This window comes from Bos indicus x Bos taurus, chromosome 25, assembly GCF_003369695.1.
Source record: "Bos indicus x Bos taurus breed Angus x Brahman F1 hybrid chromosome 25, Bos_hybrid_MaternalHap_v2.0, whole genome shotgun sequence".
NCBI lineage: Eukaryota > Metazoa > Chordata > Mammalia > Artiodactyla > Bovidae > Bos > Bos indicus x Bos taurus.
This window is the reverse complement of record NC_040100.1, coordinates 20,956,418-20,981,862: the sequence shown is the minus strand read 5'-3', so window position 1 is coordinate 20,981,862 and position 25,445 is coordinate 20,956,418. Positions and strand designations below refer to the sequence as shown.

Genomic DNA, 25,445 nt, shown 5'->3' with positions numbered 1-25,445 from the left:
GTCCTGTGTCTCATCGGAATTCCCCTCTGGGTGCTCTGCTGGTCAGCAGCGGCAGTGGCTGGTGACTCCATCCTTGCGGAGCCGGTTGGTGAGCCACAGTCTTTGTTTTACACAGCATTCTTTGTCTGTGTTTGTGCCTGTCTGTTTTCATCAAATCCTGAGTCCTGTGTCACTCTAATATCTGAAATGACAGACTCCCTTATCTTGATTTGGCTCTTAAAGCCTAATAGTGTTTCCAAGCAATCCGTAATTCCCACTTTAAAGGTGAGAAAACCGAGGCTCAGAGAGTATACGTGATTAACTCAGAGTCTGAGCTGGTGCAGACATGAGCAAACGTTGAAAGCTTGAGCAGACCTAGAAATAGACTAGCCTGGGAATTCCCTGCTTGTCCAGTGGTTTGGGGTCAGAACTTTCACTGCCATGACCCAGGTTCCATCCCTGGTTGGGGAACTAAGGCCCCAGAAACTGTGGGGTGTGGCCAAAAAAGAAAAAAGAGAAATAGACCAAACTGCTGTGAACCACAGGGAAATGATCATCTCTGACCTTTCACTATTACCCAGACACTTCCACTTAGTCGTCTTGAGAGGAAAGTCTGTTTAATTATTCATCTCTTTTCCAAGTAATTGGTGACATGTTCTCCAGCTGGGAGATGGAATACACTTTATTGCTAAAATTGCCCACTACACATAAGACAGACGTTCCAGCCCCAAAGAAGAGTAAAAGAAGATTCTCTCATTGTGGGTCTGTCTTCCGAGGGTCTCCTTGTATGGTGACAGCAGCCTCTTGCTAAAATGCCTTGTGAACAGAAGGCTGGGGATACCAATGTTACCATTCATGGTCCATATCCACTTATCATGTTCAGAAATGACTTTGGTATCTTTTACTTCTACGGGTTCACAGAAAGAATTGAAAGTCCTTTATAGTTAGAGACAACGTCAGGGCATGTCTACAGGGTTTCCAGGGAGCAGAGCACTATCCCATGTCATAAAGTTGGAAACAAAAATTGAACTTGGACTTCTCCAACTGGTGTAAGCGAGGACCTCCCTATACTGGATGTGAGACGTTGATTTGAAATACTCAATGATACTTTGGGATGTGTACCAGCTTTTTAAGAGTTTCTATTTGAGTATTTATTTGGACCAGGCACATTAATAAGCCATACATATGACTTATCTCATTTAAGTTTCATAGTAACCTAGGACTAAAATAGATCTGTTTGTTGTTGTTCATTTGCTTACTTGTGTCCATCTTTTTGTGACCCAGTGGATTGCAGTACGCCAGGCTTCCCTGTCCTTCACCATCTCCCAGAGTTTGCTTAAACTCATGTCCATTGAGTCGGTGATGCCATTCAACCATTCATCCCCTGTCGTCCCCTTTGCTTCCTGACTTCAGACTTTTCCAGCATCAGGGTCTTTTCCAGTGAGTTGGTTCTTTGTATCAGGTGGCCAAAGTATTGGAGCTTCAGCTTCAGCATCCAGTCCTTCCAATGAATATTCAGGACTGATTTCCTTTAGGATTGACTGGTTTGATCTCCTTGCACCCCAAGGGACTCTCAAGAGTCTTCTCCAGCACCACAGTTCAGAAACATCAATTCTTTGGCACTCAGCTTTCTTTATGGTCCAGCTCTCACATCTGTGCATGACTATTGGAAAAACGATAGCTATACTGCCCTTTGTCGGCAAAGTGATGTCTCATTTTTAATACACTGTCTAGATTTGTCATAGCTTTTCTTCCAAGGAGCCAGCATCTTTTAATTTCATAGCTGCGGTCACTGTCTGCAGTGATTTTAGAGCTCAAGAAAATAAAGTTTGCCACTGTTTCCATTGTTTCCCCTTTTATTTGCCATGAAGTGATAGGACCAGATGCCATGATCTTAGTTTTTTGAATGTTGAGTTTTAAGCCAACTTTTTCACTCTCCTCTTTCACCCTCATCAAAAGGCTCTTTAATTCCTCTTCTCTTTCAACCATTAGGGTGGTGTCATCTGCATATCTGGGGTTATTGATATTTCTCTTGGCAATCTTGATTCCAACTTGTGCTTCATCCAACCCGGCATTTCACATGATGTCCTCTGCATATAAGTTAAATAAACAAGGTGATCATATACAGCCTTGACGTACTTACTCCTTTCCCAACTTTGAACCAGTCTGTTGTTCTGTTGTCCCATTTTATGAATAATTTGAGGCTCAGTTATTTAACTTCCTCAAGGTCATATACAAATAAGTAACAGCCATGATTCCAATTCTAAAATGTATGCTTTTTTTAAAAAAAATTTTATTTATTATTTTATTTTTTGGCTGCACCGGGTCTTCGTTGCTGTGTGTGAGCTTTCTCTAGCTGTCGTGAACGGGGCTACTCTCTAATTGCCATTTGCAGGCTTCTCTTTGCAGTGGCTTTGTTTGCTGCAGAGCACGGGCTCTAGGGCATGCGGGCTTCAGTAGTTTTGGTGCATGGGCTCAGTAGCTGTCCCTTGGTTGCTCCGAGGCATGCGGAATCTTCCCGGAGTGGGGATCGAATCCTGTCCCCTGCGTTGCGAGGCGGATTCTTTACCACTGGACCCCCAGGGAAGTCCCCAAATGTATGCTTTTAATCATGACACTAATATTACGATGTCAATTAATATAACCATTTCCTCTACATTTTTTCTTTAGTTCTGAAAAGGGTAAGTGTTTTTCCAGGAAAATTTTCATAAGGTGTTGACATGAGTGACATGGAGGGGAATGTGGCCAGCTTAGGAGGGGAGTACATTCATCTCAGCATGAACATTCATGGGGTTTATTTTTAACTGGTTACAGATCTTGGACTAAAGTTTGAATGCAGCTTGTCTACCATACTCTTTATTCTAATTTTGGTTTGAGCTGTTCTGAATGAATCTCAGAAGCGGAAGGGAATTCATATTTATTGAGCTTGACTCTGAAGTAGGTATTCTCATCTCAAAAATGGAGAAGTAAAAGTGAGGTGACTTGCACAGGGTCATTATGATGGATTATATTATTGAATCAAGTATTTGCTTTCTCCCTGTAAGAGGATCATATATTCTTACCCATTGCTTTGTGATAACATAGTATCTGCCTACAGGAGGAATGAGCTTTCCTGTTCTGTTGATGTGAGGTGTGGCCATGTGATACCCACTGACCAGTGTAATTGAGCAGCCGTGATATACTGTATATCTAAGTAGAAGCTTCCAGAGTCATTGCACGATTTGGCCCTTGCTCTTTTCCCCTGTGCCTCAGGACCAAGCAAGGACTGTTTCTTCAGCTTATATCCTGGCATATAAAAGGCACATGGAGTTGGGGGGGAAGTGGGAGGGAGTTTCAAGAACGATGGTGTGTGTGTGTGTGTGTGTATGCATTTACAACTGATTCATGTTATACAGCAGAAACCAACACAAAATTGTAAAGCATTTATCCTCCAATTAAAAATTAGAGAGAGAGAAAGAAGACACATGAAGGGAAGCCGCAGAGCACAGGCAATTGCGGTGACATGTAGCATGAGCAAGAGCTATGTTTTGCATGTTGTAAACCCCCACTGGAATTTGAGGTTGCTTGACATTGCAGTCTTACCTAGCAAAAGCTGACTAATACAGTTGTATAGCTAGTAACTTGGCTAAGCTGGAATTTGAGCCAGCTTGAATACCAAATTCTATCAATTCCATCAATGTTCTGTTCTTATTTCAGTTTTCCCTAGTATTCTGCTTTATTTGCTGTGTGCATTGTGTCCTTTAAAAAATGTCTTTTTAATGGTCTGCTTTTTCATTTAACACATTCATTTCAAAGAAACTTTATCACTGTGTAAATGGAAAAACAATATCACCCATAAAGAACTCGTAACTATAAAAAATGAACATAATTAAAAATATTATGAAATTCTCACAAGGTACTGTTGGCTGACAAGGATCTGAATTTGAAACATTCCCTCAACTTTGTTCCAAAAGGGAATTTAGCAGATATTAAAGTGATGTTCAAAATATACAAGCACCAAACAGAGACTTTCTCTTTTGAAAGAATCATGAGGATTGAAAATAATTTAAAAAGGGAACAAGTCCCAGTTATTATAGTTTGCTGTGATTGAATGCCGTGTCTATGTTCCACCTAAAATTCTCTCACATATGGCCAGTGAGTGATGCGCGCCTCCTCACGTGGGGAGTTTCCCTCCCTTTTGTTTCTATGTTAATGATTGTAAACTTCTGCAGCACAGACATGCTACGTTCATGTGACAGGTCCTCTCTAATGTGCTTTGTGTATTTACCCCATTATCAGGTGAGGAAGCAAAGGTGGGAGAGGTTTAGCCACAGCCTGGCAAGAGGCATGCATGATCACTTGCTCAGTCATGTCTGACTCTTTGTGATTCTTTAGACTCTAGCAAGCCAGGCTCCTTTATTCGTGGGATTTTCCAGGCAAGAAGTGGGTTGTTATTTCCGTCTCCAGAGGATCTTCCTGACCCAGGGATCGAACCCACATCTCCTGTGTCTCCTGCATTGGCAGGTGAATTCTTTACCACTGAGCCACCCGGGAAGCCCCTAGCAAGAGGCAGGGTTGGGATTTAAAGCCAGGTGTGTCTGGTTCTCACTGCTCACTGGGGAGTTTCAATGAATGAAGCCACTTGGGTGTTGCTGTTTCCTGATGTCAGAGCAGCTGCTGCTCCGGGGCATCAGCCTGGGGCCCTGGCAGGGTCTCCCTGCAGCGGTATTCACTGATCTGGACCCTGGCCAGGCTGCCAAGCACAGCCACAGAGCAGGCTGTCATGGACAGTTTCCGGCTGTCCCTACAGTCCCCTGTGCTTTCCTCTGTTCTGGCATCACTTTGGTGTTCAGTTCAGTTCAGTCGCTCAGTTGTGTCTGACTCTTTGCAACCCTCTGGACTGCAGCATGCCAGGCTTCCCTGTCCATCACCAACTCCTGGAGCCTACTCAAACTCATGTCCATAGAGTTGGTGATGCCATCCAACCATCTAATTCTCTGTCATCCCCTTGTCCTCCTGCCATACACCTTGGTGTATGAACTAGTTATTTCTTTATTACACACTACCCCCAAACTGCATGGAAGTGGGCATTCTGCAGACTTTGGCTGGGCTCACTTATGTGTCTGTGGTCAGCTGGCAGGTTACCTGGGGCCTGGAAGGCCTAGGATGGCTCCCCTCACTGGGATGTGTGTTTATTGGAGCAGAAGAGAGACTGGATGCTCTGTGTCTCTCCATCCACCAGGCTACTCAGGCTGGTTCATGGGCTGTTGGGAAAGGTTCCAGGGTCCTAAGAGCATAAGCATGCAAGGATTCTTGAGAAACACTTCGGAGTTGGCACACTGTCCCTTCTGCTGCTGCTACTGCACAGAAACCAGTCATGGGCTATTCTGGACTTGGGAAGTGGGGCATGGAGGAGAGGAGCCATCAAGCCACACTGCAGAGATTGTGGACACAGGGAGGAATGCGGACCCGGCCGTCTTTGCAGCTACTGTACTTGCTCCTTCACTAGCCTCTGAGTCTCATGAAGCCAGGCTGTGGAGCAGGGTCGCCTCTCTCTCCACGCACTCGGCCGCCCAAGGGGTAGAATGAATTGTGCACCAGCCACCATGCCCTCTCCTGTTCCTGGAGTTCGCCACGCTTATTCCCATCTCGGTGCCTCTCTGACTCCCCTTTGGACTCGGGTGGCTTCTCATCATCTCCATCTCAGCTCAGTCATCACCTCTCTGAGAAGCCTTTTCCACCTATGCTCCCTAAGTGTCCCTTTCAACACTCTCATCACACCACCCCCTGTTTTTCCTTCCGTGGCATCTATAGCCATGTAGAATTGTGCAGGAAAGGGGACCCCTTCCAGCGCCCAAAAGGGGGCTCTTGTCTAACACTCGGGAGTGAATTGTCCGAGAAGACACACATGCTGATAAAGCAAGAGACTTTACTGGGAAGGGGTGCCAGGTGGAGAGCAGCGGGGTAAGGGAACCCAGGAGTACTGCTCTCCCGTGTGGCTCGCAGTCTCGCCTTTTAGGGTGATGGGGTTCGTTTCTGGGTTGTCCCTGGCCAATCATTCTGACTCGGGTTCCTTCCTGGTGGCGCCAAGATGTTCCAGCGAGAGGATTCTGGGAGATTTGTAGGACATGTGGACTCGTGTTTCCACTCTCCTTTTGACTTTTCCCGAATTCGTCTGGTCAGTGGGAGCTTGTTAGTTCTGCCTTCCTTACCAGGACCGCCTGTTGTAAGATAACTCATGAAAGGGGTTACTCTCTTTCCTGGTCAGGGTGGGCAGTTTCAGTCTTTGGTTCCCCTAATAGAATCATTTGTACATCTCTGTCTTCTAGAAAGTAAGCTTTAGAAGATCAGGGCTCTAGCCTGTTTTGTTCTCTGTTAATTTTCCAGCTCCTAGAACAGAGGCTGGCACAAAACACAGATTGGTCCAGAGGATGCTATCTCAGTGCCTGGATGGCTTCCCCATGGCTCTGCTGGTGTCTGAAGGCCCTGTCCAGCAGCCACTCTGACTGCAGGAAGTAATCCTTTGCCGGCCAGCTTAGCAGGGAGGACTGGCAGGGTTCCCTTGACAGCGCCTTCCAGGTGGCTGCTTTCCCCAAGTCCATGTGGCCTCTGTGTGTCTCAGGCAGGGCTTTTTGGGTCACAAGTGATGGAAATTCACTCATGCAGCCTGAGGCCAAGAGGTAGAATAGTTCATGGTTAAATGCAAGGTCTCTGGAGCTACACTGTTTGGATTCGATTCTGGTTCTGCCACTTCCTAGCCAGATGCTCTACGGGGAGTTACTTAAACTCTCTGTGCCTCAGTTTGCTCACCTACAAACAAGGGAGAGGGAGGAAGGGGAAACAGCTGCCTCAGGGTTTTCAGGAAAATTAAATGAGTTCGTATATGTAGAGTATTTACTGCTCAGCTGATGGTAAGGATCTCTGAATTTAGCCACTGTTGCTGTCGTTACGATTAGCATTGGAGGCTTTCCTGCGTGATCAAAGGGCAGGAAGTTCAGCCAGGCTTCAGGAGTGACTGGATGGAAGAACTGGAAAACCGACCATTGGAAACTGTGCTTTTTCAGTGTCTCTATCTCTGGTTGCATTGCTCCCACATGTCTCCCTTGTTCTCCTTTCTCTGGCTTTCTCAGCCTGTGTTTATCCTGGGTCAGCCATGGTCTTTCTTACCATACTCACACTATTTTCCACCTGGGACAGATAGCATCTCTTAGGTCTAGTTCTAAGTTTCTGGGATAAGCTGATGGCCCATCTTTCGGTCAGGTGCCCTACACTCAGGCCATTTAGCTGTGCGCGCGTGTGTGTGCGTGTGTGTGTGTGTGTGTAGGGGATATGGATATGGAAGACACTCTAGCTGGGATCCTGCCCCTATACGTTTCAGAGCAGTCTTCCAGGGATTGGCAGAGACCCAGAAGACGTCAGCAATATATCTACTTTAAGGCTTCTCTTCTGCCTGCTTGTTGAGGCTCTCGAACTATAGTCCCACTCAGTCTCATCAAAATTATTATTTTTAAATATTGCCCAGCACTCTTACCTCTAATTATGCCAGACTCTTCTTGTCTTCTTCCTCTGTGAATCACTTGGTCATTTCCCAATCTTATATTTGGCTGTCATGAATATGGAAACATCACATAGAGTCTTAATTTCAAGGTTGGGTGGGGAAACTGCTCTTCTAAGCCTCTAACAAATAGACACCCACACCCACATATTCGTGTACTTACTAAAATAGTATTAGGCTAAGCATTCATTTCCACAAGTTTCTGAGGTATTGAAAGGAATGGGCAGCCTATGTGTGAATTTCATTGTATGCGTGAACTAAGAGTTCTTGAACTTGTCCTTAAATTTCCAACTTGTCCACGTACTTGATAAATAATGGATTCTGAAATCCTGTGTAACACTTCTGCAAGAGTCTGTCTATCCCTGAACAGAGATGAACCATGACATCTCACCAAGCTCCAGGAGTTGGTGAAGGACAGGGAAGCCTGGCGTGCTGCAGTCCATGGGGTTGCAGAGTCAGACACGACTGAGTGACTCAACTTAACTGATGACATGTCATGTTATAGATTGGTATTCACAAATTCAGATTCCTGCAGGAGCCTGGGCAGATAACTTAATTGCAGGAAACATCCTAGATTTAAGAAATATATAAAACCATAAGAGTTTTCTTCACTTATCCAAAGAGGTATATAATTTTTTGTAACATGCACTTTTTCTTGAGTGCAAGTTTTGGTTTTGCTCTTTTTAAAAGATATGGGTACAGAAGAATGATTTCTTTTAAGTGCACCATAGGGAAAGTAACCATCCAAGTGTAATGAGAGGTAACAACTGACAAGTCTTGGTAATGGGGAGACCACAGGGAGTGGTGGGGACTGTGGCAGAATAAATGGAGCGTGCCCCATCCCAAAGGAGTGGCCATGTAACTCAGGCCTGTTGTTGCCAGTGTGGCAGCACTGGCCTGGCCCTACCAGGGTTTTTTTTTTTTTTCCAGCAGAGACAATAAATCAAAATATTTATGGGAAATCTTCTAATTTAGGAATACTGATCATTTATTTAGTTTTTTCAAACTAAAAAACAGTTCTCAGACCAAACAATATGTGGGCCACCAATTAGTAATCACTGATGTAGATAATATACTTCAATGAGTCTCAAATCGTTAACTGTTTTTTTGGCAGCCCTCTCATACTGCTGACTCACTAGCTTTTTGTCTGATGAAATCCTTCAGTGATTCAAAAGTGCTTAATCTAAAATCCGCTTAATCCAAGTTGCATTCCTGGACTCAGAAATTGGGTTTCTGGACCTTCTGTTTGCTTGTGCTAAGTCCATCCTGTTACATGTGCTTAAGATGCTACTTCTGAAAAGAAAAAATGATGGTACTTCTGTCTTCCCACTCGTTTGATTCTTTCTTCAAGTTTTATCATAAAAATGGTGAGAGAGACAGAACTGAGGACCAGCAGCTGGTGTCCCCCTTTAGCAGAGCTTGGTTGTTGGTCCTACATATATTTTGCTTTGCTGGGATCCAGGGCAGGCTGCCCTTAAATGCACCTCAGTGGCATACTGATTATTTTGAATTAAAGTTACTTCAGAAATGACCGACACAAGAAGGATGCTCTGACCCTTCTGTCTGTCTCTGTGAAGGCAGGACACGAATCTCTCATGTGAAAGGGGCCTCCCTGCCTCTGGAGGTGGAAGACACTCAGTTGTATCACCAGAGATGGGACTTCAACCTGAGCACCTAAATAAACAAACGTTGTTACTTCTTTAATTTGCTGCTCCAGGAGCCCAAACTCTGTTTATATTCTTCACTCATCGAACATCCAAAAACCTAAGTTTCTTTGTCCTGTCAACTGCTCACAAATTTATTGTTTCTTGGCCTAAAAAGTATGAAAACCGCCTGCTTTGACCACTTCTTAGGTCCCATTTCTAGGAGACCTCTGTGTGCATGAATAAAATTTGTTTCTTTTTTCTCCTGTTAATCTGTCTTATGTCTTTTTTTTTTTTTTGGCTGAACCATGCAGCATGTCGAATCTTAGTTCCCGGACCAGGGATTGAACCCGTGCCCCCTGCATTGGGAGTATGGAGTCCTAACCACTGGAACATCAGGGAAGCCCCTTGTGTCAGATTTAGTCTTGGTTCAGCCACAAGAACTCCAGAGAGATGAGGGGAGGGTGGAATTTCCCTTTCCCTGACAGCTTCAGCTAAAAAGAGAGAAAATATTAAAAACTAGTGAGCTGTATTTAAGAACAGAATTTCACAATAAAATACCTGTATTTAGGCACCTTTTGAAAGACTGTGACAACTGGCAGCTCATCGACAGCAGGGCCTCATGCAATGCGGTTGACCCCTTTGGCTGGACGTGGCTCCTCCAGTCCCTCCGTTTGCTGCATTTTTTGGTGACCAGGCTGTCCCTGTAGGCATTACGTTTGTTATTCTTGTAGCGGTCTCTCCCCAGGTTGACATAAATTCACCGACTTATTCGTTCGTGCATGCACGCGTGCAGTAGTTTTGGAAGCCTGCTCTGTGTGGCAGGCAGGTGTAGCACTCACTGGAGAAGATACAGAGGTGACCAAGACAGGTACCTTCCCTCTCTTCAAGGATCCCACAATCTGCTGGGGAAGCTAGATATGAAAAGATGATGTCAGTCATTTCCTTAGAAGTGCCACAAAGGCAAATTGTGTTCGGGTGCCGCTTGACTTAGATGTTCAGCTTGTTCATTAATCCACCAAAGTGTCTGAGAAGACTGGGCACATTTTTTGCACTTTCCCAACAGACCATCACGAGTGACCTTGAGGAAGGTTTTGTTCAAGTCCAGAGACAGATTCCATATCATACTTCCCTCGTCCACCAGATTAGCACCGATCCTCGAACAAAGCAAAAACACAGAAAGCAAAACACAAAGTGAATGAAGTTGTCTGATGTGTTTCAAATCTCATTCTCCTTATGGGGGCTCTTTTGTCTACACAATCCACTGTTTCCTTTTTTGAAAAGCAAAATGACACTGGTGTACATTTTGGTGTTGTTATTGTTTTTATTGTCGTTCTCCAGGATTCTTTGGGGGTCCAAGGCACTGGTTTGGAGATCTCCTTTGGGAGATCTGTTGGTACCCTGGTGTGAAATTCATCTGGGCCCCCTATACTGGGAGCATATAAGAACATTGGGAGTGTTTTAAAGATGTATTTGCTCTGTTTTCTCCCTTCAGAATACCATCACTCAAAACAAGTAGGGAATGTGATTTGTGCTGGAATTTCCTTTATTCTGAGGTCTGGGTCTAAGGGAAGAGTGGATAGGGAAAAGGTTATCCCTTGAAATTCTTGTCTTGGTTAGGATCCTTGGTTGCAAATAGCATAAACTGACTTTAAGTTAAGCAGAAATGAATTTATTAGCGGGACATGAGAGAAATTAGCTATGTGAAGGAAAAGATGAAGACTTAGACTTTGGAAAGATCTGGAACGAGAGATGTTCTGGGGATGCAGAAAGCAAGATTTAACGGTTCATTCCTTGAAGACACCATAGGCAGGATGAATAACTTTGTTCAAGACGCAAAATCCAGGGAGTGAGCTTCTGATTGGCCTACCGTGAGTCACATGACCATCTCAGAAATGCTGACCCCACCAAGACCCCATGTAATGCTACTCCTCAAGGAGAACCAAGGAGAGTGGCTCTCAGGTGGGTGAACCTTGTGGATGTTGCCTGGAGTCTTCTTCCCTCAACCTAAAACCACTGTTGACTCTGTGGAGCTCATCACCAGTGGTGTGCCATACCATCACAGCTTCTTTCTGAGTATTTGTCTGGTTCCCTAGATTGTCCTATTTGATTCAAGTCAAGAGTGCTGGTTTTTCTAGGTGGGGCTCTAGTTCTCATTTATTTCATTTTAGTCTTTAAACTAAGAATCTGTATAAATGATAAAGGAAAAATGCCTGCATCGTCCTTCGTGTTGCCGGAGTCCTGCTCTAAATGTCTTGGTGATACCCACTCAAGACTGACAGTACTATGAAGTATAGTCAGTTCTTGCTACTTGTGATTGGTGGCTTCCGTGAAGTTGCTGGAAATGCTGAATTAGTGAATGTAGGACCATTGCTCTTGGGGAATTATGGGGTCAGGTTCCCGTGAGCCTCTGGCCATGACATTTTTGTCAACTAATCTGTAACCTTGTTTTATGTGTGTTTATGTTTAAAGTCATTTTATTTAATCTGTTGTTGACTTTTTAAACATTGAACTCGTGGCCAGCAGCACCACAACTGAATGAAACTTGCCTAACCACATGTATTTTCTTCGAAAGACACTATAACAACCCTCTTGCCCTTCGGGGCCAATTTTAATAGCTAAGTTTCCAACAAAAAGCACAGAAATGCAAAAAACATGGTATTGATTTCCCGAAAAAAGAATACTTGTTTATAGCATGAAAACTGAAACAAGGAGGCAGAGCGTAGCCTTGTCCAACCTCAACTGGGAATGTGTACGTTGATGACTCAAATCTTTCATCACTGTGTGTGTCCAAGAATGATCGTGAAAGTCCCATGAGTGCTGATTTTGGGGCTATAAGTAAATTTTATCAAGTAGGCAAATTTGCAGATATGGAATCTGTGAGTAATGAGTATTGACTTTAATACTGCTATCCTTGTTATACAAATGAAGTGGAATGGACGGGTAGAGAGAGATGAATTAACTTTGAGGGTAATGCAGGCGGGGATTGTGGAGCAGGGGCTGACTTTGCTTGCAGAAGGTGTGTTGTTATTAAGACAGTGGAATGTGGTGGGTGAGTGCAATGTGACCCCTGCCAAGAACTGGTTTTCATATTTTGTGGGCACTTAGGAAGCAGAGAATACTTAGGCCAATGGTCTGAAGAAAGAGGGCGGTGGGGGTGGTAAAGTGGTTTTCTCGGGTAAGCTTGGGCTGTTTTCATAGCCTGTGATGAGATGCAATGATACGCGACCCTGAGGTTTTCTATGTAATTTCTCCTTGAGATGAATTTCCTACAAACAGACGTCAGAGTAGTCTGAGAAAAACACTTGTTTGTGGTCTTTTGGATTTCTAAGAGAGAACAGCGAATAGGTTGGAGCATAGACTCTGGAGCCTCAACTTCCTGGGGTTTGAATCCTGGCTCTGCCATTAATTAACTGTGTGACCTTGGGTAGGTTACTTAACTTCCCTGTGCCTCTGTTTTCTCCTCTGTAAAATGGGAATAATAGTAATAACTATCTCATAGAGTCATTAAGAAGATTAAATTATATATATATAGAGAGAGAGAGGGGGGGGGCTTTCTTGGTGGCTCAGATAGAAAAGAATCTGCCTGCAGTGTGGGAGATCTGGGTTCGATCTCAGGGTCAGGAAGATCCCCTGGATAAGGGAAGGGCAACCCTCCAGTGTTCTTGCCTGGAGAATCCTGTGGACAGAGGAGCCTGGCAGGCTGCAGTCCATGGGGTCACAAAGAGTCAGCACGACTGAGCGACTAGCGCATACATGCACACATGTATATAAAATTTAGAATAAGGCTTGGCACAGATCACATGCTCTGAAAGTGTTTACTACTATTATTATTTGTCCCAGCTCTGAGACTCACACCACTAGACACTGGTGTGTGTATCCCCACCCATTCAGCGATCACTGTGGAAGCTGGGTCAGCTGGCAGCTCCTGGGTCTTTTCCACTCTGCTTGAGGGGCTGCCTGACTCACCTCCTCTGCTCATGCAGATGACAGCTAAATAAAAGGGCTCTTTCCTCTTAGCATTAACTTAATTATAGGGGCTTCCTTGAAGGGGGTGTGGGTAGTACGCTTACCAACTCTCCCCTCCCTCTCCGCTCCCCCAGCCCCCACTGGTACCTGAAATAGTCTGAGTGTTGACTCTTGCCTCCTCTTTCTCACACGCTCTTTTATCCCTGTGATTCTGCATGCCTAATCTTTCATCTCTGGATGGGTTCTGTTACTGTTTTATGTGTTTTCTCTGCCCTGGTTTGAGTTCCAAAAGGTCTGTTTGGGTCTCTGTGGGTGTCTGGCAGCCTCTGCGGGCCTCTCTGAATTACATAACTGAAGTTTTGTATTTTCTGTTCCTTGCTGGGGGTTCTTTCTGTGCTATAATTTGACTCTCAGGGTACTAGAATTTTCTTTTGGGATCCCTAGTGTTTCTTTAGACTTTCTTCTACTGTATACTTTCTTCTTTAAAATAATGCTTTCTTATTGTTGGAGCAATACATAATCATTACAGAACATTATAAAATACACAGAAAGCAAATAATCTCACCCCTCCTCCAAATGTGAATACCTTGGTGTATCCTTCTCCATCTCTGTCACACAAATGGGGTCATGATGACACTTGAGACTGCCTGTTTGTCAAGTCGCATTTCATTGTGTTTTTTTAAAAAATTGATTTATGTATTTATTTTATTTTTGGCTGCATGTGGGCTTTCTCCAGCTGTGGCAAGCAGGAGCTACTCCCTAGTGGCGGTGCATGGGCTTTTCCTTGTGGTGGCCGCTCTTGTGGAGCACTGGCTCTAGGCATGTGGGCTTCAGTAGTTGTCGTGCACAGGCTTAGCTGCCCCAAGGCCTGTGGGATCTTCCCGAACCAGGGATCGATCCCGTGTCCTGCTCTGCAAGGTAGATTCTTAGCCACTCGACTGCCAGGGAAACCCCATTGTTGCTTTTTTTTCATGTGACTCTAGAATCTCTATTGCATGGCTTGACTATCCTTTATTTAAAAGGTACCCCAAGGATGGTCATAGAGGTATTTCCCTTTCTCACCATTATAAACTTACCCCATGCCTGCATCCCTAATTAGGTCCTCAGAGCAGATTTCTAGAAGTCTTTAGTGGTGATGCTAATAGGAGTATTTGTTTCCTCTTGGCTCCCCCTGATGCTCATGGGGGCCCAGATTCTTGAGGCTCTGTGTTCATCTTCCCAATGTCAGAAAATGGACAGGACGGTTATTGTTGACTTCTTTTCTTCTGGCTCTTTCCCCAATTCTAGTGTTTTTTTTTTTTCTTCTCTTTTTATCTGGCTTAGGTAGCTTTCTATTTAGTTCCCTGAGATAGGTGAAAGTTTTATTGTTTTAAAAAATATTAAGATAATTTAAACTCATGGTAAAAAAAAAAACATATAAAATTCACCACCTTAGCCATTTTTAAATGTACAGTAACTTGTGTTCAACATATTCATATTACTGTGCAGCAGAGCTCCAGAGCTTTTTCATCTTGCAAATCTGAAACTCCGTCCCCATTGTAAACAACTCCTTTTTAAGCCCTACCCCCAGTCCCTGGTAACCAGCCTTCTACTTTCTGTTTCTATGATTTTGACTATACTGGATGCAGCCTACGGTGGAACCGTATAGTAGTCTTTTTGTGACTGGCTTCTTTCATTTAGCATGATGTCCTCAAGGTTCATCCATGTTGTAGCAGGTGCCGGCTTCCCTCCGTTTAAAGGCTATATAATATTCCATTTTACATATACACTATAGTTTGCTCCTCCATCTGTCAGTGGACACTTGAGTTGTTTCTTCCTTATGGCTATTGTGAATTATGCTGCCGTGAACATGGATGTTTGCGTAGACTCTGGCAGTTGGTGATGGACAGGGAGGCCTGGTGTGCTGCAGTTCATGGGGTCGCAAAGAGTCGGACATGACTCAGTGACTGAACTGAACATGAATGTGTGGACATCTCTTTGAGTACCTGCTTTCACTTCTTTTGGATGTGTATCCATACTGGCATGGCTGGAGTGGAAGCGTCTCTGGCAGACTGTCCCGGGGATGTGGCCCCTAATTCCTCCACAGCTCCAGCTGACACATCCATTCGGTCATTGGGCGTGTATTGGGCACCAGCCATGTTGTTGTCACCAGTCCAGGCTGTGGAGATAGAAGGGCTAAGGCAGATCCCTGCCCTCTTGGAGCTGATATTCCAGCAGGAAGGCAGATGATATCCAAGTAAGCAAATTGGAAAAAAACCAAGATGAGTTCCACTTGTGATAAATGCCATGGAGAGACTGAACCAGGAGACGGCAACAGAGTGATGTGGCAGGTGGCTTCTTTGGGTAGGGGAGATCTTCCTAACCAAGTGACATGTGACCTGAGAACCACAAGATAGAAGGAGCCAGCCATGAAGAATGGGGAAACTAATTGTTCTGAGCCCTTGGGATGAGCCGTATCAAGGCCATGAGGAGGAAGCCAACTTGACATGATCGTGTAGCTGGGTTCCAGTGGGTGTGGATGGAGAAGCAGGTGGGCAGAGACCATGTCACACTGGGGCCTTTTAGGCAGGGATAAGCTTCTGTGCTGAATGCAGTGGGAACGCGTATTAGGTGGGGGATGGAAAGGATTGGATCAGTATTTAAAACGTCTCCCACTGGCTGCTGAGTGGTAGAGACCAGATGATGATTTAAAAGATCGCTGTAGACATCCAGGTGAGAGATGATGAGAGAGACATGCTGTATTTGGGGAGACACTGGCCGGGTTGGGAGTTGGAAGGACTTGCTGGATCAGATGTAGGTGGGGAGGGAAATGAACACAAAACCGGATGCCTGGAACTCTTTTTTTTTTTTGGCCACACTGAGACAGGTGGGATCTTAGTTCCCTGACCAGGGATCAAATGTTTGCCGCTTGTGGTGGAAGCTCAACCACTGGACTACCAGGGAAGTCCCGTCCACGTTTTTAGAGCTCTTACCATATAACGTCTTCTTTGACTTCATGTCAGCCTCCTCACATTTTGTAGATCAGTGCTGGCTAATAGGAATATAACATGAGCCACACATGTCATTTAAAAATTTCTAAGTAACCACCTAAAAAGAGTCAAACAAATGAAATTAATTTTGATTAATGTTTTCTTTAATTCATTATATCCCAAATATTGCATATCAACATATAATCAATATAAAATGATTAATGAAATATTTTACTTTTTAAAAATATGGTGTCTTCAAATTTTGGCACATATTTTATACTTGTCCTATGTCTCAGCTCAAACTAACCACATTTCAAATATTCAGAAGTCTCATGTAGCTGGGCTACTGTATTGGCAACAGTTGTAGGTGAGGAAACAGAGGGTCAGAAAGTGTAGGTTACTTCCTCTAAATTACATTGGGATGTAAGCCCTAACTGGACTCTGAAATCCAGACTAAGCTTGCAGCACTGTGCCCATCCCCAGTGGCTAAGGCCTTCACGACGTAAGCAAAGCTCATAGGAAGTTCCGTAGACTTTCCCCTATATTGTAAACATGTGGGGCTGAGAACTTACATTTGTTATAAGTTTATGTTTTCCTTTTTAAACAGATCAACCCCAAGTCCCTTCCCTTAGCTCAAGCTTCTCTTTGTAGAGATTAATTCATCAGAAAAATGTGACCATTCTTTTTGTCTTTCTGTTGGCACGCTGCATCCTGCAGACACTGAGCACTTGGCCATCTCCTTGTCTTCAGGGGCATTCCAGCAGCCTTTTTGTCCATGGGGTTATTCATTTGTTCAGCAAATACTGATGATTGGATGGATATAGTAAGGAGAGATGAGATATAGGGGCTTTGGGATCAGACAAACCTGGATTTGAGAACCAAGTTCAACAGATGGATGATCTCGGGCAAGTTATTTTATTTCTCTGGGGGACTCCAATTTCCTCATCAGGGAACTAAATAAAATGATACATCTACCTTTCAGGGGTTATTGTGAACATGATGCTAGATGATACATGTAAAGTATCACTCAAAGGAATCAATAATAATAATGATAGAAATAATAGCAGAGATAATTATTATTAATCTTATATATAACAATTATTTAATAACAATAACAAATTTTGTTCATTAGAGCTTGCTATGTGCCAGTCACTATCCCAATGATGTTAACCTCCTCTCTCTTTACTCTTATTATTTATACTCATTTATTTATATGGCTGTGCCATGTCTTAGTTATGGCATGCAGAATCTCTTAGTTGCAGCATGTGAACTCTTAGTTGCGGTATGTGGGGTCTAGTTATCTGACCAGGGATGAAACCTGGGCCCCCTGCACTGGAAGCGGTGGAGTCTTAGCCTCGACCACCAGAGAAGTCCCCTCCTACTCTTATTGTTTCTTTTAGGGGTGAAATGTACTAATCATTATACCTTTTTATTAGCCTAATTAATCCTGTGTTTCTTAGACAGACTGGAGATTTTGAGACTTTTTACTATTTTTCTCAACTTTTTTTTTTTTTTTAAACACTCTTTACAATCCTGGTTGGCCCTCAGCTTTTTCACCCATGCTCCCTCCAGTGTAACCTACATCTGCACTGAATTTGTTTTAAAATGGGAAATGTGTATTTCCTGTGTGCTGGGAAATGTATATTTCAGGCTGTGGGAAGCTGGTGGGCAAAGTATGTTCTGGATGTCTTTCTAGAACCTGTAAGCTCTTCTGAACCCCCACCAAATTGCCCTTGTAACGAAGTGGCCTGGGTCGTGGTGTATTTCTTCTTGATTCTGTGTCAGGCACCAGCGGGTCTGAGGAGCATGATAGTAATAGCATTAGCACTCGCTAACTTTCACTGATTGATTGCCATGTGCCTGCACTGTGCATGTAGCACTATATCTGTTTTCTCTTTTAATCCTCAAACTGACCCTTTGAGATAAATATGTTGTTATTGTGTTAAAGATGAGAAAACTGAGGTTCTAAGAGGTTGACAGATTTGCTTGAGGTCAGGGGGCTGGGATTTGAACCCAAGTCTTACACTAAAAAGTGTTCTTAACCAGCATCTCTGCTATTTGTTGGCATTTGACTGAGTCTGCCACGGAATTCTGGAGAAGGCAATGGCACCCCACTGTAGTACTCTTGCCTGGAAAATCCCATGGACGGAGGAGCTTGGTAGGCTGCAGCCCATGGGGCCGCGAAGAATCTGCCGCGACTGAGTGACTTCACTTTCACTTTTTACTTCATGCATTGGAGAAGGAAATGGCAACCCACTCCAGTGTTATTGCCTGGAGAATCCCAGGGACGGTGGAGCCCGGTGGGCTGCTGTCTCTGGGGTCGCACAGAGTCGGACACGACTGAAGCGACTTAGCAGCAGCAGCAGCAGCAGCCACGGAATTCACTTTGACTTGTAGATGGATTAGGTCTTCCCTTGATAGGGCCTTCTCTTGCCTGGTTCCTCACTTGCTTCTGTTACTCTAGGAAATGGCTCTGGAGTGAGAGAGACTGAGGTTCCAGTTGCTGCTGGTGTGTCTTTGGGCAAGGCACTCAACCTCATCTTACCTCTTTAGAGTCTTCAAGAGGGCTGGGATATAACATGTTCAGGAGTGAAAAGAGTTTTTGGCCTCAGTAGGTGCTCAGTTAAAGGTTATTATTATTATTGCTCCTTTTTTTCCCTTTGGCGCCTCAGGTTGTACCTTTCCCCTTCTTTTCTGCCTAGAGCATCACACAATGGTGGTGTCTTTTCTTTGGGTCCATGGCTCTCCTTCTGCTGTTTGTACATTTCAGCCTGACTCAGTTCTCTAGATGTCATCTTCGTTTATTTTCAGCTGGGAGTCACTTGGGCCATGAACATTCTCTTATACCATTCCCTTCCCAAGGATGATTCGGGAACTAATCGCCAAATTCCCAGGCACTGCATAAAGTGAGCTGACAGGCAGTTCCCTTGAGTGAATCTCTTTACTTGGGGGTGCCGGCCCCATGACTAGCAGTTGTATGGATTTGGTTCTTTTCTCCCCAGCTGGGTTGCAGATGTCTTCCTAGGTCTGGACATTTTTTGGCCGAGTGAAATGTGAGGCCTTAGTTCCCCAGCCAGGGATCGAACCTCTGCCCTCTGCATTGGAAGTGCAGAGTCTTAACCATGGACCACCAGGGAAGTCCCTGTTTGTTTGTTTGTTTTTGAGTTGTTCTTGAGTGTTCCTGGGTGCTACTGCTAACTACAAGAATCTGACTTGCTGTACTCTGCTTTTCCACTTTCCCTTTAGGGCATCAGGTCGCCTTTCCATTTACTCAGCCTGGTTATACAGGGCCTGGCTAGAGGGGAACTTCAGGCAAGTCCTTTCTCCTTGGTGGGCTGCTGCAACCTCAGTGATAAATTTGATCCTCTCTCTTGACTCAGCTTGCCTTCTAGTACAGAGGCTGCATCTGGGTAGCTTTTGAAGTTGTTGAGACACTTGGGCTGAGCAGTGGAAAGCACAGCTCGGCTCAGCTAGAGGAAGCTCCGTAAAAGCTCTTTGGGTGGGCCTGCTGGCTTCCTGAGTTGGCAGACAAGGTCTCCTCCCCTGGGAGATAATGGGCCATTGTGGGCCGTAGCAGGGCCTGTGTTTCGGGGGTAGAACATTCAAGGCTTTCCTCCTTGCTGCCTTTTTGTATTCTCTTTATCCAGGAAGCTGAATATTGTTAGCAAGCACTATGCTGCTTGTTAAGTATTTCCCATTTTAAGTGTGTGCTGGTGCCAGAGAAGGGGAAATCCTCAAAACCCACTGCTCTTGACTCAGGCACCCTTGGTTTTGCCATAACCACCAGTTTGTCCCCTCTTCCTCCACCGACCTAGTCACGTCTGCTTGTTCTCAACCACAGCCTGACTGAGCCGTCCCTGTCTTTGTCTGTATGGAGTTACTGCACCCCACCTGCCAAGAAGGAATTTCTGTGTGGGGCCTGGGTAGCAGGCTTGTGCTTCCAAGATGGCTGGAAAGGGTTTAGGTAGCAAGCATGCAGTGTGTTTACAGGGGCCTCTGGCCTTCTGCTTGTAAGCCTGTGACAGCTTGTTTTACTGCTGGAGCTGTTTAGCATGTTAAGTGGTGACACAGTTGGATGACCAAGACTGGTGAAATGAATGTGAGACCTGCAGGTGTCTGAGTCCCCTTCTGCTGGTGGCATGAGTCAAGCTCTTTTTTCCTAGTTGACTTTAGTATTGCTAGTCAACATGACTGGTTATCCCTCCATCCATCCATTCATCCACCTATCCATCCGTTCATCTATATATTCACTCATCTACTCACTTATCCATTCACATACCCACTCATCCATCCACCTACCCACTCATCCATCCTTCCATCCATCCATATATCCACTTGTCGATCCATCTATCCATCCATGCATCCTTCCATCCTCTATCCACATTCAACATAGGATAATGTTTAAGAGCATAGACTTTGCAGTAATACAGCCTAGGTTGGAATTCCAACTCTGCCACTCCCAAGTACATGATCTTGGTTAAGTTTTTTCTTGAAATGAAAGTGAAAGTTGCTCAGTTGTGTCCGACTTTTTGTGATCCCATGGACTATACAGTTCATGGAATTCTCTAGGCCAGAATACTGGAGTGGGTAGCCTTTCACATCTCCAGGAGATCTTCACAACCCAGGGATCGAACGCACGTCTCCCACATTGCAGGTGGATTCTTGACCAGCTGAGTCACAAGGTAAGCCCAAGAATATTGGAGTGGGTAGCCTGTCTCTTCTGCAGTGGTCTTCCTGACCCAGAAATTGAGCTGGGGTCTCCTGCGTTGCAGGCAGATTCTTTGTCAGCTGAGCTATGAGGGAAGCCTCATAGCTCATGAGTTTTTTTTAACATCTCCTTATCTCAGCTTCCCCAGCTGTAAAATGAGATTGATGTTGAACGTAATAGTAGAGCCTGCCTCATAGTTTTGTTGTGAGGGTTATGTAAGTCTGGATGTATAAAGCACTTTCCATAGTGCATGTCTCATAGGCAGTGCTGTGTGTTAACAATTACTATTATTACATCTGTCCATCCATTTAACTGTTGTCTTTCATGATCACTCATGCTTTGCACTAAGTGTTTCTGGATTTTGTCTTCGCAAGCCATTGGTAGAGTTGCACTTTCTGGCTCCCTTGTGGGTAAGTTGGGCCATATGAGTGAGTTGCCCAGTGAGTTGTATTCCAGAGTGATGTATGTCACTTTCTGCTGGAGCATTTCATTGCTGATTCTTGACTCTCCAGAGTGATGTTTGAGGTAAGGCTTTTCTATCAACCTGATCCCAGAGACGTAGAGGAAATCCCCTAGCCAATCTGGCATGACCATGTAGTGTGAAAGGAGAAGAAACCTTTTGTTTGGGGGTTGTGTATTACCCAGCGATATGACCCAGCTCTCCTCACTAACTCTTGTCCCATCTGTCTGTATAAAGTAACACTACAGTCTTATTTTATTTCCTTTTCCGTTTCTTTGCAGCACTTATTACTAGCTGGCGTTTTCTTATATGTTTATTCATCTGTTAACTGTGTATAGTGTATTGTTATTTGTTCACTTCTCTAATTCTAGTATTTAGAATCAGAGCATTGCCCATAGTAGACACGCGATACGTATTCTTTAAATGAGTGTCAGTTAATGAATAGGTTTATTTAACTTTTAGAAAGTTCAGCTGAATCCTACATTCCACAGCTCCCTTGAAAATCCTCATTGAGGCAACTAATATTTGAGAAGGAACACACTGACCTTTCATTTTCCAATTTTATTACCTGAATTAAGAGGAAAAAAAATCCCTCAGATTTCATTGTCCCTCTGCAAGCCTCCTAATGCCCTTAGCCTATTGCAAGAAGTTGCCCAAATCCTATGAGACTGTTCGTGTCCAGATCTAGGCTCTGTTCTCTTGCTCTGAACCTTGTAGGGGCCTCTGCCCTCTCTGTGACAGCTGCCACCCAGAGCATTTGGGTCTTTGTAAGCCTAAGCATATCTTTTGCCACTTCTTTGAAACTAGGAGAGATACTCCCTAGGACTCTTAACTATTTCTGGAAGCAAAATGACATGTGCCCCACTGAAGACTTCGAAGACTGGTCATCTCCAACCACACTTCCCATCTTTGTATCAATTATCCTCAGTCATGGGCTGAGAGGTAAGCTCTGGTTCCTGTGCCATCGCTCGCCTCCTTCATACCTGGTTCTTGGTTCTGTTGATCCCTTGGTGGACTCTCCACTGTACTGTCTGGACTTGCCTATGTTGAATGCTTTCCCTTCCCCCTGCCTGCAGTCCACTCAGGAAGAACAACTTTTCTGGGGTCAGAAGTTTGCCTTCCTTTTGTTCTTTGTAGTTACTCTCCTCTAAGCCTCTTATTCAGTGACCCCTTGCTTTTTCCTGTCTTTCATCTATATACCACCAGCCTCTCCTCTCATTTATGGAAAGCACTGAGATCTGACTCATAATCTTCCTTCCCACACCAGTGCCTACCGTCATCTTAGGATATTTCAATATCCACAGAAGTGTGTGTATGTGTGCATGCTAAGTCGCTTCAGTCATGTCAGACTCTTTGTGACCCTATGGACTGTAGCCCACCAGCCTCCTCTGTCCATGGGATTCTTCAGGCAAGAATGCTAGAGTGGGTTGCCATTCCTTCCTCCAGAGGATCTTTCTGACCCAGGGATTGAACCTACATCTCTTATGTCTCCTGCATTGGCAGGTGGGTTCTTTACCAGCAGCACCATCTGGGAAGGCCATCCACAAAGGCATACCTAACTTTATAATTTTTCTACTTCCTTACTTAAATTATCTTCACTCCCAGAGCCTGTTAGGAAAGAGAGATATACTAAAGATGTATGCTGCTATTTGTAACACAGAATAATTGTAAATATCCAAGCTATCCAATAGGTAAATAATGTTAAGGCATGAGATAGACTGTTACACTGTTACAAAAAAAATATTTGTTGCCTTCCTTAGAAAAATGGTCATGATACATGGCTAAGCAGGAAAAAAACCAGATTATGAAATAAGATGCTTATCTTAATATATATGCTTAGGGAAAAAACAAAGGAACATAAGGTGTTCTTATATGTTTTTATACATGCTTATTGTTAAGTGGTGAGGTTATGTGTGCCATTGTTTGTGTGTGTATGTGTATGTATTATATATGTGTATGTGTGTGTGTATGTTTGCAGGTCATGCATCTTTCTCTAGTTTTTTCCCTTTATGCATGTACTAATAAATATATATATTTTAAATAATAAAAATCATAACTGATGTGCACGAGGCTCTCTTGGCTATTTCCTAAGGTACATTGCCCAGTTTCCTATATCAGGTATATCTCCAGGAGTTTGTCGGGTTTCCAGATAGCACTAGTGGTAAAGAATCTGCCTGCTAATGCAGGAGACACAAGAGACGTGCGTTCTGTCCCTGGGTTGGGAAGATCCCCTGGAGTAGGAAATGGCAACCTGCTCCAGTATTCTTGCCTGGAGAATTCTGTGGACAGGAGAGCCTGGTGGGCTACAGTCCAGGGGATGTCAAAGAGTCAGACACAACTGAGTGACTAAACACACACACATACATCAGGAGTTTGTCAGGGTTTATTATTATTATTTTTTTTAGACTCCCCAGTTCAACACAAATGCAGCAGGAGTTTTTAGTTAGAGGAACTAGTCAGTTGTGGTGATTTCAGCTCTAGATCCAGTGTTCAGTTGCACGGGGCTGTATTGACCTGTGGAGGTTGATGAGCATCTAAAAGAAGCCATTTGTGGAAGAAGATGCTGTGTGTTTGCCTATCACATTGACCCAGGAAAGGAGCTTTCACCCAAGACTGCACAAAAATTGTGCAGGGTAGTGTGCTGTGGTCCATAGGGTCACAAAGAGTCAGACACGACTGAGTGACTGAACTGAACTGACCAGAACGGTATTTGTCAGTGTTTTGCTTGGCTGACATCCCACAACTTACCTCCTTGTGCAGTTAGAATCCTTTCTAGGGTAATGTGTGAAAAACCATAGGCCTGTTGCCCACAGCCTCTCAGAGCTATAACACCAACAAGGTCTCAACAGTGTGCAGATTGGGAGATGGCTGGATCTCACCTCTCCTGGGGATATTTTCTGAAACAAATGCCTGTTAATAAGTGGCATGACTCCCTTGGTCTCAACGATAAAGTTGTACCTGTTACCGGGAGCCCTCGAGAGGAGACCTTTGATGAGGGTCTCAGCACGCAACATTTTAATTGGTGGTAGACTGATGTGTTGGGAAAGCTTGCTTTTTTCCCCCCAGTTGTTTCAGTAAGAATGTTGTGAAATAGCATACCCTTTGCCCTTCTGTGCTTTGTGTCCTGGACTTTAGAGGCTGACAACATGGCTGGTTAAAGAAAAGAAAACAAAACAAAACTCTGTTGCTTCAGGATGCAGTGTCGGCTGACTTGGTGGATTAAATCGTTTTAAGGTCATGAGCCTTAATTCTTACTTCAGTGATTCTCAAACTTTGTTTTGCAAAGCCCGAGAGCTTTTCTCTAAGGGATGAGCATGTTATTTCCAAGACAGTGTTATTTCTGTTTCATGTTAGTAAAAAAATTATTAAAACATACATTGTCTTTGTAATGTGATTTATACAGCCAAAGCCCTTGCATTCTCATTTCTCTCTTCTTCATACAAAGTCTTGTGTGAGTGAATAGATAGGTAGTTTTATTTATTTTGCTCAAGAGATATGTATTGAGTGCCTGTTGGTATATAGCACTAAGCAAACAAGACAAACATCAGTTTTCATCGGAGTGTAATAGAGTCTAAGGGGATGTTGTTTGTTGTTCAGTTGCTACGTCGTCTCCGACTCTTTGTGACCCCATGGACTGCAGCATACCAGGCTTCCCTGTCCTTCACCATCTCCCGCAGTTCGCTTAAACTCGTGTCCATTGAGTCGGTGATGCTATCTGACCATCTCAACTTCTGTCACCCCCCTTCTCTTCCTGCCCTCAATCTTTCCCAGCATCAGGATCTTTTCCAGTGAGTTGGCTTTTCGCATCAGATGGCCAGAGTATTGGAGCTTCAGCTTCAGCATCAGTCCTTCCAGTGAATATTCAGGGTTGATTTCCTTTAGGATTGACTGGTTTGATCTCCTTGCTGTCCGGGGAACTCTCAAGAGCCTTCTCCAGCACCGTAATTCAAAGGCATCAATTCTTCAGTGCTCAGCCTTTTTTATGGTCCAGCTCTCATACCTGATTTGCAGAGGAGGAAAAGATGGCTCAGAGAGATGAAGTAAATTCTTGGTTCTATATCAAGTTGGCATCAGAACTAGACTGTTACCTAGGTCTTCTGATCTCAGCCTATCATCTGACTAGGTCCTGTCTCCACAGTAGCATGTGACTGGAACCAGCTTATTATATGGGAGAAGGTCAGTC

At 44.2% G+C, this 25,445-nt stretch overlaps 1 protein-coding gene across 2 annotated transcripts in view; it reads left to right on the top strand.

The window, feature by feature from the left end:
* Positions 1-25,445, top strand: part of PRKCB (protein kinase C beta) — a 375,677-nt gene that overhangs the window by 34,367 nt on the left and 315,865 nt on the right. The window lies entirely within an intron of this gene.